The 12,336-nt window shown below is 45.5% G+C and overlaps 1 protein-coding gene across 2 annotated transcripts in view; it reads right to left on the minus strand.

The window, feature by feature from the left end:
• The window catches only part of LOC126355753 (arylsulfatase B), a 314,105-nt gene that overhangs the window by 58,883 nt on the left and 242,886 nt on the right, over positions 1–12,336 (minus strand). The gene's annotated exons all lie outside the window — the stretch shown is intronic.

Raw genomic sequence — 12,336 nt, forward strand, 5'->3', positions numbered from 1 at the left:
CACCCGAAAAAAGGTCTGCGAAATCTGCGCCCAGTATTCCTGGAAAATACTTACTCACTGCGTCATGGCCCATGAGAAATACGGGCCCCGCAACGAACTTGTGACATCACACTTACTGGCTTGTCTTCCACACTTCGCGAACGCACGGCTCCAAGCAGGTCCCACGGGAAATCAGTGTGTGGTTGGAAAGGTACCTGCTAAAGGCCTAAACTTTATCGTGTGCTATCGAGAGCTTACATTCATTTAAACGTGCAGTCAAGAAATATTAAGCTCTTCTGAAAATGTTAATCGGTCCCTGTCGAAAACAGCTGCTGGCACTCGTCAGCCAATTGCACGCTGAACGACCTCTCTCCAGGACGACAACACGACAGCAGTTGCCTCTTTGCGAAGAGAACATAAGCGCCGCGATCGACTGGCTATGGCCCAGTGGGAGAAGACTAGCGACCTGAACAGGATTGTCAACACTCTGTTACTTTGCTTGTACATTCTATATAGCTCAAACGTGGAATTCTTATACTCAAGGACATTCATTATTTCGCATGCCGCCCTTTGCTTGCGACACATCTATGTAACTCTTAAGCTTACTGTACACGACGACACCAGGTTGCAGGCAATTGCGCTACCGGCCACAGCGCATGCGTGCCGCGCTTTGGTGAAACTAAACACTTTCGGCGGGTTCCAACTTTGGAGACTCTAGTTCATGAGTTACCAGAATAAGCAACATATTGCTGCCGCTGACACCGTTATGTGCGATCATAACATAGATGGTTTGTCAATATCTTAGCTACAGGGCAAAATTTATTGAGTTAGGAGCACATATACAACAGAATTAAGAAAAATACAAGCAAGTGGCAATGCTCTCGTCTACAAGACTAAAATCCCATCGTTTAAGTTGGCTTTATTCAATATTCATCTATTTGAAACGTAGCTGCAGTGCCCCCCCCCCCCCCCCCCCCCAATTCACGTATGTTAGAATTTTGAAATATTACCGCTGTATAGATCTGTCTTCTTAATGCGGCCTCCTTCGAATAATTATTGTTGCTAATGTTAATAATTATTACTGTTGATGTTAATAATTATTGGTGTTAATGAAATAGCCAACTAGAACCGTACCTTATAGCATGCCAAGTGTGTAATGGACAGAACAAGCTTTAACTCCATCACAACTCGTGCGACGTGCGGCTGCCAAAACGTTCATTTCAGACACGGCTCGGGGACCCACAAAACGATGAAACTGAAGTGTATACTGGTGTCGCCGTGTCTACAGTCATATATGAAACCACTAGCGTGTAGCTCATTCCACGCAACGAGTGGCGCAACCCAATGTCGTCTCGTAAACTAGGCTTAAAATTAAGTATTGTCACTTACTTTTCTTCAAAAAACTCGTTAATACCATTTTCCTGAATTGTTGTTTAGCGATACGAGGAAGCACGTTTCCTAGATGCCCCATATTCGACGTCTAGGCAGGTTTCAACAATTTTGTTTTTATTACATGGTTTATTTCATTATGTATACTTTGTCCTTTAAAAGGACATCTTACTTAATATTTGCCGTATGTCATAGACTTCGCATTAAATGTCTAGGTGTGGTAGATCACATCATGGAGAACAGCATTTATTAGAGATAAAATATTTACTGTCGTTTTCTAACGACGCTTGGCGTCCTTTTGTATTCGTTACGCTCCAGGGACACGGCAGGGCGTGGGTTCTCTGCGGTGTGAATATGCCTTGTGTGTTACTTGTAACGCAGTCATCAACTCAATATGAAAAAGTGGGAACAGCGAAATTAAAGTTCCTGATTTACTTCTAAAATATCTTCCTCCGCTTAGAGACACTCATTGTTATTGTTTTCTTGCTGAAAATCAGTCTCCCAATTTACTGCAGTGGATAGTATGTAGCGCATTTGCTAGTTTGGTGAAATCTCGTTGTGCCATGGCCGACTAATGCTAAAGGACACTTAGCGTCGCCGGGAAGCGTCAGAGATCATTTTCTCAAACAAAAGTTGTTCCCCATGACGTGACGTATCACCCGTAGACGTTTGATGCAAATGCTTTGGAACATCCTATATACATGGTGTATCAAATCTTTTGGGTCGGATTGAAACAGGTGATAATCGGTTCACGATCCATTATATTGAGGTAGGAAAACAATGGCCGGAAACGCATATTTATTGTGTTATGGACATATAGACTATACAATGCTTAACAACAACGTGGCTCGTAGTAATTGTTGAAAGTGACGACAGCCAGTCTCAGTGCATGCATGCAGGGCTCCTGAAGTTCTGCTGAAATGGTTCAAATGGCTCTGAGCGCTATGGGAGTTAACATCGGGGGTCATGAGTCCCCTAGAACTTAGAACTACTTAAACCTAACTAACCTAAGGACATCACACACATCCATGCCCGAGGCAGGATTCGAACCTGCGACCGTAGCGGTCGCGTGGTTCCAGAAACTAGCGCCTAGAACCGCTCCGCCACCTCGGTCGGCGAAGTTCTGCTGCACTCTCTCATAGATACCTGGTGCCTGTTGTACTAGGAGACAGGCAGCTTGGACCCCGGCAAGTAGGTCTTCATCTGTTTCTATGGGTGTTTCATACACCAACGTCTTTGCGTAACTCCAGAGGAAAGGAAAAAGTCCAAAGGTATGAGATCCGGCCATTGTACTAGCCATGGAACAAGGCTTCCCCTCTCTAATCCAACAATGGCGGTACGTGTTCTTGAGATGCTCGCGGAGAGTAACACTGGAGTGGGCTGGTGCACCGTCGTATTGAAATCACAGCCTTTTTCAGGCAACAAGGGGTACAGTTTCCAGGAACTGTGCAACACATCTCGCATAAACACCAGATAATGTGAACTAGTGAAATGGACACTCAGCAAATAAGGTCCTGTTGGACAATATTGGACAATGCTCACCCAAACGTTGACAGAGAATCGTTCCGGTGGCTACTGATGTGGTTGGTTTGGGGATTGTCCCTACTCCACACATAGCTGTTGAAAACACCACCATAGATAAATGTGACCTCATCTAAAAACAATACAAACTGTGTGAAGTTCAGCACTATAGCACTTCGATGGAGAATCCATTGACAGAAGTGAACATGGGGCTCAAAATCCGTTGGTTCCAGTGCTTGCACACGTTCTTTATGATAGTGGTGTAACACTTTTTTCACCAGTACTCTCCACATTGTGTCCTTCTAAGTGAGCATTTCACAGGCAAGCTGACAGGTGCTTATTATTTCTGGGTGGTCAGCCACAAGCTCCAACATGTCTTTGGTGAGAATGTTGGCCGGCCCTTTGTGATGTGAACGACCCCGTATCTCGTAAGATGACATCCACAGAGATAAACTTCTTCCAGTTAGGACGACTCCCGTAGAGAAAGCGTTCTCTTTGCACTCATGGTGCTGTATGGGCACTATATCCTGCCGTTCTGTGCGTTAAATGTAGGTCTGCCAATACTCGTGACGAGTAACGTTCCATCTTTGATTACGCATCGTGCACTGTACATAGTAACTCAACTTACCATGGACACGTCACAAGTTGTGTCAGGCAATAGATAGCTGACACCAGGGATAGTGTCGTGTGTGCAACACAGGTTAATGCCCCAGGGCAATGCATGCGGCGTCACATGTCACATGTGTTATGCGCGAAGTTGTGTTCGATATGCCGACCGGGGTGGCCGAACGGTTCTAGGCGCTACAGTCTGGATCCGCGCGACCGCTACAGTCGCAGATTCGAATCCTGCCTCGGGAATGGATGTGTGTGATGTCCTTAGCTTAGTTAGGTTTAAGTAGTTCTAAGTTCTAGGGGACTGACGACCCATGGTGCTCAGAGCCATTTGAACCATTTTTTTATGTTCGATATGTCTGTTTGTTGGTCCAGGGTGTACGCTGTTTATCACCTGCTGACTGTTCCAGTGTACAACAGACACATAGGATCTTTGTGAGAGAGCGGCAGAACTCCATGATCCTTGCACTATAAGTTACATAGTTGTTATGCAATGTATGCAACGTATGTCCATAAGACAATGAATATAGATTTTCGATCATTGGCTCCCTATACTAATGTAAATGGTTGGGGACCCACTATCACCTGTTTGAATTTGACCCAAAAGGTTTGAGACGCCTTGTATACAATTCTGAAATGCTTATATGCTTTCCACCTGGAAATAATGATGATAATGTGCAAAATTATAATAATAACGAAAACCAATTTCCTGTTTTGAAATCACGTACAGAGTACGCATGCATACACGTATAATAGTAGGAGTGCGTGGAGAAACTGTGTACAGCCTATGTCACCTATGTGCATGAATATTTTTGGCCTTTCAGTTAGTTTGACTATGCACGTTATGTGTAAGGGGCGATCAAAAAGTTTCCGTTTGAGGGCATGGCTGCAGCGTATATGTAACATAGGGCGTCTCTGATGCGGGTATATAAGCACCGACATGTAGGAAAAGGATGAGTATGGCATTTGGTTACTTGTGGTGTGCATGCGGTAAATGCAGAAACGAGAATGATAGCGACGTTATTACCCATACTTCGAAACAGGACTAACGTGCTGTTATTCGAAGGACGAACACCGGTAGTTATCCATCAGAGAACGAAGAATGTGTATAGCCGGCATGCCTGTCGAAGCCGGCCGGAATGGGCGAGCGGTTCTAGGCGCTACAGCCTAGAACCGCGCGACCACTACGGTCGCAGGTTCGAATCCTGCCTAGGGCATGGATTTGTGTGCTGTCCTTAGGTTAGTTAGGTTTAAATAGTTCTAAGTTCTAGGGGACTGGTGACCTTAGAAGTTAAGTCCCACAGTGCTCCGAGCCATTTGAACCATTTTGCCTATTGAAAACCACCACTGAGGAATGGTACTGGTTCTGGGCTGGTCGCGTTTCGACACAAGACGCTGGTCGATCTGGGAGGCCAGACTCATCCATTACGGAGAAATGAAAGACACTCGAGCACTGTGCGGCTGATCCCGGCGGAGGTTCGAGTCCTCCCTCGGGCATGGGTGTGTGTGTTTGTCCTTAGGATAATTTAGGTTCCGTAGTGTGTAAGCTTAGGGACTGATGACCTTAGCAGTTGAGTCCCATTAGATTTCACACACATATGAACATTTTGAACACTCGATCAGCCTTCCTATCACACAGGCCGTTACGAACTTCATGCAACAGGATTCAGTATTTTACCAAACGGGTGTCTTCAACCTGGCGCATCGGTGGAAGGATTGCCTCAATGCTCACGTTTTCCTGATTGGCAAACGATTCTCGGCTGTACGGCCTTCGAACGGAAAATTTTTGATCGCCCCTTATTCATTACACGTTCCATATGCTAATTTACAGGTTTGTCCCATATTTGGTTTCACATTTATTTTAAAATATGCGTTGTCAAGTAGGACATAAACAATTGTTAGTGCCTCATTCTACTGTCCTCAGCAACTTCACAAATTTCCATAAAATTTTTAGTACGCAAACGTATTTACGCTCTTTTTAACATGCAGCTCACTTCTCACTCACACCAAGTAGTACATCGCTGCAAGTCACTCACACCCATCCACTCCCAGTTACCCTTTCTCACTCTCTCATTCAGTCCAAGTCTTTGTAATTGTGTCTCTCTGTTATTGTCTCCTGAGTCACAGCTACAGTCCTCTTTGTTCTATCCTACTACTTCTCCCATTATCACTGGCTCTCACCCACTTAGAGGTCCTCTTTCTCTTTATACTCCTCCCCCCCCCCCCCTTTACACGTGCACACAAAACTGTCTGTTTCACTCTTTTCCTATTACTGTTCTTGTTCTGTGAGTGTCTACTACGTTCCACTGCCACCGTGTAGAAAAAGAGAAGAGAAAAGAAATGATTCGGAAATGAGGGAAGAAATAGTGAATAAAAAGGGGGTTTTAAAATCGTAAATGACCGTGAAAAAGGGAAAGAATGGAAAGCAAATCGGACTTCGTGTTACAGAAAAGCTATCGGACTTCGTGATTCGGAAAGCTATTGTTAGGGTGGTCCTTGTGGCGTTTTTGAGCAAAAGTCAAACGAATTTCCACTACAAAAATTATTGAAAAGAAACAGAGAATAACAAAATGTAACTGACAGGGGGAAGTGGCGTAGATAAGAGTTCATCCTTTCCTAGGTTAATTTGCCTTCTTTCGTGCGGCGTCCAGGTCTTCAAAAATCTCCTTAATTTCTGCGTGAAAAGCATGCTCCGAAATCTTGCAATCGTCCAGGAATCACTAATTTATAGCAATTAAAATCATCTTGATAATGTATGCAATTTAATTTACTTTGCAACTTCCATCCTCCGAATTTCTTAACAACTTCCACAATATGTCTCACAGATCAAGACTAGCTAATAAGTTTTTTTACGTCTTCATCAGATCACGTCTGCCTTAAGGTTCGGCTATCAAGAGACAATAAAGAAACGGATAGAAAAAAAAGAGTTACTCTGTGCCGTCGAGCGCTCACACCGCTGCGACCGTATAATTTTTATTTGAGGGAACGAGTATAGCGCGGCGAAATTCAAAGTCCCGCTACAACTGTCCTCCTCTCTTTCACACTGCCATTGTCTCTTTCGCTCTTTCAGTAACACAAATACTGTCTACTACCTTCCAGTATTTGTCACTTTTCCATCTCTTTCCCGCTGCCAACGTCTTCTTCTGTCTCTGTGTAAAAATGAGCGAATATGTTCACATTCTGAAGTTTTTGGGAAAACTTTTAAAGTGCTGAGGAAGGTCGAATGAGGCAGATAGTACCCCACTTGTCACTCATAGTGTTTTAAACAAACAGGAACATATTCGTACTTTTTGTGTTCTGATAGGACCATTTATTTACTGCTTCCCTTCTTTTCGCTGCTGCAGCAGGACGTGCAATTCATATGAAAAGAAGTGTAGTGGCCAGTAAAATTTAGATACTTTACTTACGTGAAACGGAAATAACCTCAGACCGGATTTTACGTGAAAAAAAAACAATATTATGAATACATCGGAAAAATTACAGCCATTTGCTGTGCAAAGCCATCTCGGAATGCGCGGCTGGAGTTTGTTATATATAAAAAAAAAGTTTTTACGGCATGAGATTTTCACTCTGCAGCGGAGTGTGCGCTGATATGAAACTTCCTGGCAGATTAAAACTGAGTGCCGCATCGAGACTCGAACTCGAAGGTCCCGAGTTCGAGTCTCGGTCCGGCACACAGTTTTAATCTGCCAGGAAGTTTCAAGTTTTTACGGTGTTTCTCGATAACGGATGAATATTTTTGAAAACAGGGAGCTGGTCCTTCTACACTCCTGGAAATTGAAATAAGAACACCGTGAATTCATTGTCCCAGGAAGGGGAAACTTTATTGACACATTCCTGGGGTCAGATACATCACATGATCACACTGACAGAACCATAGGCACATAGACACAGGCAACAGAGCATGCACAATGTCGGCACTAGTACAGTGTATATCCACCTTTCGCAGCAATGCAGGTTGCTATTCTCCCATGGAGACGATCGTAGAGATGCTGGATGTAGTCCTGTGGAACGGCTTGCCATGCCATTTCCACCTGGCGCCTCAGTTGGACCAGCGTTCGTGCTGGACGTGCAGACCGCGTGAGACGACGCTTCATCCAGTCCCAAACATGCTCTATGGGGGACAGATCCGGAGATCTTGCTGGCCAGGGTAGTTGACTTACACCTTCTAGAGTACGTTGGGTGGCACGGGATACATGCGGACGTGCATTGTCCTGTTGGAACAGCAAGTTCCCTTGCCGGTCTAGGAATGGTAGAACGATGGGTTCGATGACGGTTTGGATGTACCGTGCACTATTCAGTGTCCCCTCGACGATCACCAGAGGTGTACGACCAGTGTAGGAGATCGCTCACCACACCATGATGCCGGGTGTTGGCCCTGTGTGCCTCGGTCGTATGCAGTCCTGATTGTGGCGCTCACCTGCACGGCGCCAAACACGCATACGACCATCATTGGCACCAAGGCAGAAGCGACTCTCATCGCTGAAGACGACACGTCTCCATTCGTCCCTCCATTCACGCCTGTCGCGACACCACTGGAGGCGGGCTGCACGATGTTGGGGCGTGAGCGGAAGACGGCCTAACGGTGTGCGGGACCGTAGCCCAGCTTCATGGAGACGGTTGCGAATGGTCCTCGCCGATACCCCAGGAGCAACAGTGTCCCTAATTTGCTGGGAAGTGGCGGTGCGGTCCCCTACAGCACTGCGTAGGATCCTACGGTCTTGGCGTGCATCCGTGCGTCGCTGCGGTCCGGTCCCAGGTCGACGAGCACGTGCACCTTCCGCCGACCACTGGCGACAACATCGATGTACTGTGGAGATCTCACGCCCCACGTGTTGAGCAATTCGGCGGTACGTCCACCCGGCCTCCCGCATGCCCACTATACGCCCTCGCTCAAAGTCCGTCAACTGCACATACGGTTCACGTCCACGCTGTCGCGGCATGCTACCCGTGTTAAAGACTGCGATGGAGCTCCGTATGCCACGGCAAACTGGCTGACACTGACGGCGGCGGTGCACAAATGCTGCGCAGCTAGCGCCATTCGACGGCCAACACCGCGGTTCCTGGTGTGTCCGCTGTGCCGTGCGTGTGATCATTGCTTGTACAGCCCTCTCGCAGTGTCCGGAGCAAGTATGGTGGGTCTGACACACCGGTGTCAATGTGTTCTTTTTTCCATTTCCAGGAGAGTAGATATCGGACGAAGATGTCATACACGAACAACGAGTACGTTGACATGTTGCTGATGTTCGGCGAGTCCCGACACGATGCCACTGGAGCAGCCGTGGCGAACTTCGTGAGATATCCTAGGCGAAGAGCTCCGGCAGCCATTGCGTTCTTACGTGCCGAACAGCGAGTTCGGGAAACCGGCAGCTTGGTAATGCACCGCAGTAACAGACGAAGAAGTGAATGGAGTGAGGAGACGGAGGTGTTTGTTTTATCTGCAGTTCACCACGATCCTCATGTCAGCTTACGAGCCGTGCTGCATTCTCTGGTGTCAGTCTCACACCTGTGTGGCGTATAGTATACGGCCACAGGTTTCACCCCTACCGCCTGTCATTGACGCAGGAGCTGCATGGGAACGATTTCCGTGCGAGAGGTACATTCTGTGAATGGGCCATGCGTAATTTCATGGTGTAGTTATTACAGCGTGTTCAAAATGGTTCAAATGGCTCTGAGCACTTTGGGACTTAACTTCCGACGTCATCAGTCCCCTAGAACTTAGAACTACTTAAACTACTTAAACTAAGAACATCACACACATCCATGCCCGAGGCAGGTTTCGAACCTGCGACCGTAGCGGTCGCGCGGTTCTAGACTGTAGTGCCTAGAACCGCTCGGCCATTGCGGCCGGCTACAAGGTGTTATGTTCTCTGATGAGTCCACGTTCACACATTATGGTGCAGTGAATCGCCATAACGTGCACTACTGGGCCGCAGACAGTCCTCGGTGGGTACGACCTGTCGACCATCAATGTAGGCGGTCTATTAATGTATGGTGTGGAATCCTTGGTGATGAAATCATTGGTCCACACTATTTTCCAGGTACACTGACTTGTAAGTTATATTGCGCGTTTATAGTCGACAGTTTGGCTGGTCTTCATGAACATGTGTGTCTACACACGAGAGTCCATATGTGGATGCAGCACGATGGTCACCCAGCCCATTCTGCGCGTGCTGTTGTGGAAGAACTAAACAACAGGTTTGCAGGAAGATGGTTGGGGCGCCATGGTCCTCATTAGTCGCCCGTAATTTCGCCCGATTTACACCATTAAATTTCTTTTTGTGGGGATATCTAAATGATTGTGTTCATGTCACTGAGCCCAAATCCCCAGATGATTTAAAACAGCGCATCGAGGACGCATGTTGCTCCATGACAGCGGTGATTTTACATCTCGTGCGCAGATCCTTTAGAAGGCGCATTGCATTGTGAATTCAGGAAAATGGACACACATTTGAACATCTCATTTTAATCAACTTCCCACCGCCAGTACATCCATCACCCACCACACAGCTATGTATTATGAACAGCGAGTGGTATCTGCGCCTGAAACTTTGAAGGGTTGTAGCTCCCAAACTAAAAGTGATAGGAATGTAATTTAAATTGATGTATACACAGCTGGAGTTTCTGATTCCAGTGCACTATAGAAACAATTATTGTCCCTTTTTAAAAATTTTATCTTTTTGCTGTAACTCTATGGATAATAACACATAAACTATTTTCATAGCTCCGCAGACAGTGTATCTTTTCTTATGGTGACATACCGCAATAAATATTTCCGTCGCCTATTACTTCATAACGTACAGTGGCAAACACATTTAGTGAAGCACCCTGTATATACAGGGGGGTCCATTGATCGAAACCGAGCCAAATATCTCACGAAATAAGCGTCAAACGAAAAAACTGCAAAAACTTGTCTAGCTTGAAGCGGGAAACCAGATGGCGCTATGGTTGGTCCGCTAAATGGAGCTGCCATTGGTCAAATGGCGTTTTTTTTTTTTAAAAAAAAAAAAAATAGGAACCCCCATTTTTACATATTCGTGTAGTATGTAACGAAATATGAATGTTTTAGTTGAACCACTTTTTTCGCTTTGTGATAGATGGTGCAGTAATAGTCACAAACATTTATCTCACAATTTTAGACGAACAGTTGCTAACAGGTAGGTTTTTTTAACTTAAAATACAGGACATAGGTACGTTTGAACATTTTATTTCGGTTGTTCCAATGTGATATATGTACCTTTGTGAACTTATCATTTCTGAGAACGCATGCTGTTACAGCGCGATTACCTGTAAATATCACATTAATGCAATAAATGCTCAAAATGATCTCCGTCAACCTCATTGCATCTGGCAATACGTGTAACGACATTCCTCTCAACAGCGAGTAGTTCGTAATGTTTGCATGTTTTCAGGCGTTGTCGGTGGATCACGATAGCAAATACCCTTCAACTTTCCCCACATAAAGAAATCCGGAAACGTCAGATCCGGTGAACGTGAGGGCCTTGGTATGGCTCTTCGACGACCAATCCACCCGTCATGAAATATGCTACTCAATATCGCTTCAACCACACGCGAGATATGTGCCGGACATCCATCATGTTGGAAGTACATCGCCATTATGTCATGCAGTGAAACATCTTGTAGTAACATCGGTAGAACATTACATAGGAAATCAACATACATTGCACCATTTAGATTGCTATCGATAAAATGGGGAGCAATTATCCTTCTTCCCATAATGCCGCACCATACATTAACCCGCCAAGGTCGCTGGTGTTCCACTTGTCGCAGCCCTCGTCGATTTTCAGTTGCAGAATAGTGCATATTATGCCGGTTTACGTTACGCTGTGGGTGAATGACGCATCGTCGCTAAATAAAACGCTTGCAAAAAATCTGTCATCGTCCCGTAATTTCTCTTGTGCCCAGTGGCAGAACTGTACAAGTCGTCGCCATGCAATTCCTGGTGCACTGAAATATGGTACGGGTGAAATCGATGTTGATGTAGCATTTTCAACACCGACGTTTTTGAGATTCCGGATTTGTGTGCTACTGATGTGCAGATTAGCCGCGACGGTAGCTAAAACACCTACTTGGTTATCATCATTTGTTGCAGGTCGCGGCTAACGTTTCACATGTGGCTGAACACTTCCTGTTCCCTTAAATAAAGTAACTATCCGGCGAGCGGTCCGGACACTTAGATGATGTCGTCCAGGATACCGAGCAGCATACATAGCACACGCCCGTTAGGCATTGTGATCACAATAACCAAACATCAACACGATATCGACCTTTTCCTCAATTGGTGACGGTCCATTTTAACACAGGTAAAGTATCATGAAGCAAATACCGTCCGCACTGGCGGAATCTTACGTAACACCACGTACGTACTCGTTTGTGACTATTACAGCGCCAGTCCAACTAAAAGATGCATATTTTTTTTCGTACTACACGAATATGTAGTAAAAAATGGGGGTTCCTGTTTAAAAAAAACGAAGTTGATATCCATTTGACCTATGGCAGCGCCATCTAGCGGGCCAACCATAGCGCTATCTGTTTTCCCCCTTCAAGCTAGACGAGTTTCGTTCTTTGTAGTTTTTTCGTTTGACGCTTATTTCGTGAGATATTTGGCCGAGTCACTATCAATGGACCACCCTGAAGAGATTGAACACTAGCAAACGGAAGATTATACCACTGTCTTACATCGATCTTAATCCAAGAACTTGGTTTTTGGTCTTTTTATTCTTTAGGGATGATAAATAGTTTGGACAAGAAGAGAATAGAAGCCTTTGAAATGTGGTGCTACAGAAGAATGCTGAAGATTAGATTGGTAGATCA

Source organism: Schistocerca gregaria, chromosome 3, assembly GCF_023897955.1.
Source record: "Schistocerca gregaria isolate iqSchGreg1 chromosome 3, iqSchGreg1.2, whole genome shotgun sequence".
Lineage (NCBI taxonomy): Eukaryota > Metazoa > Arthropoda > Insecta > Orthoptera > Acrididae > Schistocerca > Schistocerca gregaria.